Source organism: Piliocolobus tephrosceles, chromosome 12 (genome assembly GCF_002776525.5).
Source record: "Piliocolobus tephrosceles isolate RC106 chromosome 12, ASM277652v3, whole genome shotgun sequence".
In the NCBI taxonomy this organism is placed as follows: Eukaryota; Metazoa; Chordata; class Mammalia; order Primates; family Cercopithecidae; genus Piliocolobus; species Piliocolobus tephrosceles.
In genome coordinates, this window is record NC_045445.1 from 120,576,168 (window position 1) to 120,583,532 (window position 7,365).

Genomic DNA, 7,365 nt, shown 5'->3' on the forward strand with positions numbered 1-7,365 from the left:
AGGCCATTGTTTCGGATTGATTTTCTGCATTAGGCTCCAACAGACCAGATTAAAAACCAAAATGGAGTTACCCATGCTAATGTTCTATGTCACCAAACCCAAACTAAGTTATTATCTGACCTTCCCAGAAATCAGGAGAAAGAAATAACAGCCAATGTCCTAAACAGGCCAGATTTTTTGTTGTTGATTTAAAAATTTGCATATTTATGAGGTAGATGTATTTGTTACATGCATAGAATGTATAATAATCAACTCAAAGTATTTTAAATTTTCAATCAACATGATAATAAAGTTCCTTCTGTTTTAATACTTAACTAATCAGTTGTTTTTCTATTGTTCTGTCTCCCTATCCGTGTCTTACAAGAAAACTATCTTTGAAATGACTAATATACTCTTTATTCTTTGCTTCTGCTTTCTTCAGCCCCTCTCTGTCTACAAAGCCAACCCCTTCTACTCATTTCATTGGAGCACTTATTCTATTTCATGGAATAAAGTATCACCTAATTCTAGAATTGCAATAAAGTTAATTTAAGTCTCTAAATAAAATCTGTTATAATTTTGTCCTTTGACACTGTGTGTGTGTGTGTGTGTGTGTGTGTGTGTATATATATATATATATGCTAGAGTGGCAATTCTTAGACAAATAGATTTGAAGTCTAACACTGTCTCTGGAGGAAAAAAAAAGGTCATTATATAATGAAGCAAGGGTCAGTTCAGTAGGGACATATAACAATTATAAATATATACCTACCCAACATCAGAGCACCCAAAATATAAAGTAAATATTGACACACTGCAAATAATAAATTGACAACAACAAAATAATAGTAGGTGACTTTAATAACCCACTTACAATAAGGGATAGAATATCCAGACAGAAAATCAATACAGAAACAGCTGACTGGAGCAACATTATAGAGCAAATGGAACCAACAGACATATACAAAACTTTCCACCTAACAGCAAAATAATACACATTTTTCTCAAGTGCACATGAAACATTCTCCAAGAACCTGTCAGGTCACAAAACAAGTCTTAACAGATTTAAGAAGATCAAAAGTCATTCCAAGTATCATCTCTGACCACAGTGGAGTGAGACTAAATTAAATTAACTAAATTAATAGTAAGAAAAGTGGATATTCACAAATATGTGGAAACTAAACAACACACTTTTGAACAACCATTGAGTCAAAGAGAAAATCAAAACGGAATTGGAAAAGTACCTTGAGAAAAACAAAGTGAAAGCACAATATACCAAAACCCATGGGATTCAGCAAAAGCAGCACTAAGAGGGAAGCTTATAGCAATAAATGCCCACCTTAAAAAAGCAGAAAGATCTCAAATAAACAACCTAGCTTTATACCTCAAGGAACTAAAAAAAGAAAAACAACCTAAGTCCAAAGTTTGCAGAAAAATGGAAACAATAAAGACTAGAGAAGAAATAAAGTTGAGAATATTAAAGAATAGAAAAAATAAAGAGTTTTTCAAAAGATAAATAAAATCAACAAATCCTTGGCTATACTAAGAAAAAAGAGATAAGGCTCAAATAATTAAAATCAGAAATACAAAGGGAGACATTACCATGTATGTCTCAAAAATCAAAAAGGATTTTAAGGGTCTATTATGAATAATTATATGCCAACAACTAGATAACCTAGAAGAAATGGAAATATTCCTAAAACACATAGTCTACTAAAACTGAATCAAGATGCAATAGGAAGTCTGAACAGAACAATAACAAATAAGGTGATTGAATCACTAATCAAAAATCTCACAGCATAGAAAAGCCCCATGAGAAAGGAGAAAGTAAGGAAACAGTTAGGCAGATGGTTAGAGCAAGGTCCTTGGTAGAATTCTTTCTAACAAAAGAGCAGCCTGAAAACTCAAGCTGCAAGCACAGATAAGGAGGCAAGGTCCAATATAAAACATCTTTGTCTGTAGTAACCAACAAGTTTCACATACACACAGTGGGCTCCAGTGGGTACATTCCTTTCCTTTTTTGGGCATACTCAGATAAGAGAACTTACACAGGGTTGGGGGGTTGGCTAAGACATGCTCGCAGCTGCACAGATAAGAGGAGTTGTACAGAACCAAACATATCTGCAATAGAAAATTCTGTCTCCTAACACATGCTCAGTAAGGGAAACAGAGTTACTGAGAACAGTAACTCATGCTAAGGGTCCACATGTACACTAGAGTGATGGGGTGGAGCTGTCAGAAATCCATACCTTACACAAATTAAGACACCCAGATCTAACCTGTCTTTTGGTGCCTTATGCAAAGAGATCACCCAGCCCTACCAAGTCCCTCATAAAAACCTTTGTCGTCAACTGTGAAATGGCAACTCTCTCAGGCCGCCTCTCCCAAGTGGAGAGCTTTCCTCTTTCGCTTATTAAACTTTCACTCAAACTCACCTTTGGTGTCCACTCTCCTTGGTCGTGAGACAAAGAACTTCAGGTAGTACCTCAGACAACGAGAATGCTTCACCAGGACCTCCGTTTCTAACAAAAAAAAAAAATTTTTTTAAATCACCTTTCTTCAGGGTTTTCCAGGATTGAAGAGACTTTTAAAGGAAGCATGGCCCAAAATTACTAGTTGTTCATTATAGACAGCTGTATTCTTACAGAGGAGTTTTTTGTTCATTGACAAAAGGTTTGTTCCAGACTTACAGGGTCAGACATAAGTCTATTATTCCAGGATGTGAGATGGACCCATTGACCCACTTGCAGTCTCTCCATTATCCACTCCAATAAATTTTACATAGTCTGTTCAAATAGACTCCCAGATACGCTGATGTGGCATAGAAGCCTACCTTCTCTGTGTGTGTGTGTGTGTGTGTGTGTGTGTAAGAGAGAAAGAGAGCACGTGCACTTCAACTGTTACATAAGCACTTATTCTTTTTGATACTTAAAATTCACTTTCCTTTACCTTTCATTTCAATTCACTGAAATTCAAAATTTTCAGAAAATATGCTGATATGGTTTGACTCCGTCCCCACCCAAATCTCACCTTGAATTGTATTTCCCATAATCCTCCTGTTGTGGGAAGAGCCCTGTGGGAAGTAATTGAATCATGGGGTGGTTATTGCCATACTGCTTTTCTCGTGACAGTGAGTTCTCATGAGATCTGAAGGTTTCATAAGGGGCTTTCCTCCTTTTGCTTGGCACTTCTCCCTGCTGCTGCCATGTCAAGAAGGACCTGTTTACTTCCCCTTCTGCCATGATTGTAGGTTTCCCAAGGCCTCCCCAGCCATGCTGAACTGTGAGTCATTTAAACTTCTTTCCTTTATAAATTACCCAGTCTCAGGCATATGTTTATTAGCAGCATGAAAACAGACTAATACATATGCACAAACATTGAAGTAGAAGCATTGAAAGTATAGTCAGTGTAAATTACTTAGAGTAAGAAACAGCCACTGGACCTTTTTTAACTTAACCAATATACAAGTTATTAATTATTGAAGCTATTAGAGTAAATCAAATGAAATGTCTACTTATTGCAAAAAAATCAAATACATATTGTATGAGAAAGTCATTGCCTAGTAAGCAATATATAAATGTGTATTAAAATGATCTATTCTTATTATTCACCTCTACATAAGCATATTTGAAAACTACTTTGTTAAGTCTAAATGGGGAGTATACCTGCCATTTAAGGTAGAAATTAAAATTCAATTTGCCTTTCATAATAAATGTATTTCTCTGTAGCAATAATGCATAAATTGACTTAGGTTCTTCAAAGTGCATATTGTACTACATTTTATTTCAGTTAACTCTGCACCAAAGAGGGCATGCCCAAGACATGAAAAATCAGTGCATTTGACATATTAGGATTGAATATTGAAAGAGAGTCATATCCTAATATCAAAAGGTCAAATTACAGAAAAGGCTAGAAAAATGTGAGAAATATGTCTATGGTTCCCCCTCAAGGCTAGTGGAACTCTGAGTGAAATCTTACCTTTCATTTTGCAATAAACTTATTTGGCATGAAATTAAGTGACTGTCACAGACAAGAGTTATCAAAGGACAGAAAATCATTTTAAACAATACTTAAATTTAATACCTAAATTTAGAAAAATGTTATACAATAAAAACCAGCAGGCAAGAAAGAAAGAAAGATGGATAGGTGGATGGATGGATAAATATATATATTTTTTCTATTTTTTTAATTCAAGGCCAGGTGAACCTCTCAAGCTGCACAATTTTATATGTTTCATCTGGAGAAACCAGTTTGTACTTCTATTTATAGAGAACAATAAATAGGCAGCAAAAATATAAATATATGCAAATAAGAATATAACCGAAAAGAGAAAATTAACCCTGCATATGTTATCTATCAACACTTCATATTCATGCCCTAATTGTTGAATGTTTGGAGACTATTCAACATGACCACAATGAAATATAACAACTACTAAGAAGGCCTCTAAATTGCATCAAAACATAACATATGTGATAGACATGGTGATGAGACACCCAGATTTTATGGAAGGAAAAATTTGATGCCTAGCTTTCGAGAGGGAAGTAAGAAGACAGACTAGCTATCAGCTCCTTCCACTTTTGCCTGCGAGGCAGAGAATAGTTTTATCAGAGTCACATCCTTCTGAAGGCAGCCCACATCTGGTGGTTGGGTCAGTGGAAGGCATAAAGGCCTGACCATTTTGGCCCAAATCAGGACAGTATGATGAGCAATTGTTGCTCCAGAGCTCCCCACCAGGTTGAAGAATGCTGTCAGGCCTGCATTTCAGTTTGACTTCCCCCTCTGCCTGATCTTACTCTCTCCACTTCCTTTAACAGATGTTGATTCCTAATAAATACTTTGTACCTCAAACTCTGTTTCACATCTGCTTCTGTAAAACCCAATCAGCAACCGTTGGCACCAGGAGTGATCTGAGAAAGCAGGCAATAAGATGGTGTTTTAGAGCTGGGTCACTCACCACCCTACCGGCTATGAGGAAGACTCCTGGTGATAAGTGGTGATAAGTGGACGATGGTGAGGTTTTGGCACAAGGTGGCTGTTAAATTGTTAAAACTTTCACTAGCGGCAAATCAGGAGGGTACACCCTCCTAGCAGGTGAAATGCACTAGAAATGCCCTAGCAGCTGCAATGTACTAGAAATGGCTTAGCAGGTGCAATGTACTAGATGTATATTACTTATGGAGAAAATATTAGATAAAAGCATAGTGGAGCACATGAAAATATGCTCAACATCATCAGTCATTACGGAAGTGCAAATCAAAACCACAATAAGATACAAGTTCACACTCAGTAGGATGGCTATAATGAAAAAGAAATACAATAGTAAGTGTTTACAGGGATGTGAAAAAACTGAAACCTTCATATTTTGCTTGTGGAAATAAAAAATGGTCCAGTCATTTTGGAAAAAAATTCCTCAAAAAGCTAGTCATGGAGTTACCATATGGTCCTGTAATTTTACTCCTAGTTATATACCTAAGAAATGAAACATATTTCTACACAAAAACTTGTATTGAAACGTTCATAGCAACACTATTCATAATAATCAAAGTAGAATCAACCTAAATGCCCACTAACTAATGAATGGATAAATAAAATGTGCTGTATCAATATAATTGAATATTATTCAAGAATACAAATATATGAAGTACTGAAACATACTACCACATGTATGAACCTTAAAAATGCACTAAATGAAATAATCCAGTCACAACCCCCGCCCCCCACATATTGTACTATTTTATGTCCAGAACCGCTATATTCATAGAGATAGAAAGTTAATTAGTGTTTTTTTTTAGGGTAGAGAGTAGGGGTGACTGCTAATGGATATGGGTTTCTTTCAAGGGGAACAAAAATACTATGAAGTTAGAGCATGTTGGTCAATTATATATAACATAAAAATTATATCTCAAAAAAGCTGTTAAAAGATTAAACCCACCCTGGTCCTGGAATGGGGTGAGGATCCCTCATTTAAAAATAAGATAATGGGATTGGGTGGCTATAACTAAATGTGATTGATGCGGTACAATAAAAAACAGCTGAGAGCAAGTAACAGAATTAAAAGCCAGGTGTGAACGTCAGCTGACCTTTTTGAGCGCAGAGAAAGAAGCAAGAAATGGCTAGCACATAGAAGACTTGGAAAGACACACAAACTCAAAAGATAAGAGGGAACCTCTACAAAGATTGAGGGCCAGCCATGTCCTTCAAATTGTAGGAGTCCACTTGTCCCGTGCTGGGACATTCCCTCCGAAGTAAAGGACAAGTTGGTCTTTTCAAGTCCTAAAAGCAGCATATTTCACACTTTGGAATACTTTCCCACCCAATTATTTTGTGACATAAAAGGCTGCCAGCTTTGAACAGAACTCAGAGGATAAAAGGGCTCTGCAACAGTTCCATACTGTAGTGCAAGCAATCTTACTGCTTAAGCCATAAGATTTGGCAGACACTGTCATGTTGAAAACATCGACAGTGGGAAAAGGTGCTGTATGGAAATTGTGGCAAGCCCTAGTAGAATAATCACAATACAGGCTCCTGGAGGTCTGGAACAAGGCCATGCCATCAACAGCAAATTATATTCCTTTAGAAAGACAGCTTCCAGTGTGTTACTGGCCCCTGACAGAAATGGAAATATTTCCCATAGACACTAAGTGACCATATAGCCAGAACTACTGATCGTGAATTAGAGCCTGTGAACATCATGAAATCTGATTGAGTAAACCCAGAAAAAATATCTAATGTGGAATGGTAGTGGTGCATCCAGGATACAGCATGAATAGGAGTAGTAGCTACAAGTAAGCTGCATAGTAGCTAACTATCACTGTTACGTCAGTATCACTCCCTCAGCTCACAGCTATGACTGCAATGGAAAATTCTACATTACCAGCTGAAGGAAGAGAAAAAAAGCCACCAAAGATTTGTTTACTCATGGATTGACTTAGTATGTGGGTGCAAGTTGATAAGCGGATTCTAGTGGAATTATAGACTCACACAGAATGACCTCGACAGACAGGGGTAAAGAAAAATCCTCCCAGTGAACAGAGGTTAAGGCAGTTCACCTTGTCATTTTTTTTTATGTGGAAAGAGAAGTTTCCCAAGTTTAAAGTATATACACACTCATGGACAGTGGCAAATAGTCTGGCTGATGGTCAGAGACCTGGGAGGAGAAAGATTGGAAGATTGACAAAAATAAGTTGTTATTATTGTCAAAAATAAGTTGTTATTGGTAGAGATGTGTGGATGGACACACAGAGTGGGCATAAAGTATGAATTGGAGCTTTTTGTATCACATATTAATGCCAAACAGAAATCACCCTCCACGACAGAGGGATTAAACAGCAAAGTAGACAGTGACCTACCTGACCAGTTGAGGTCAGCCAGCCACTGTCATCA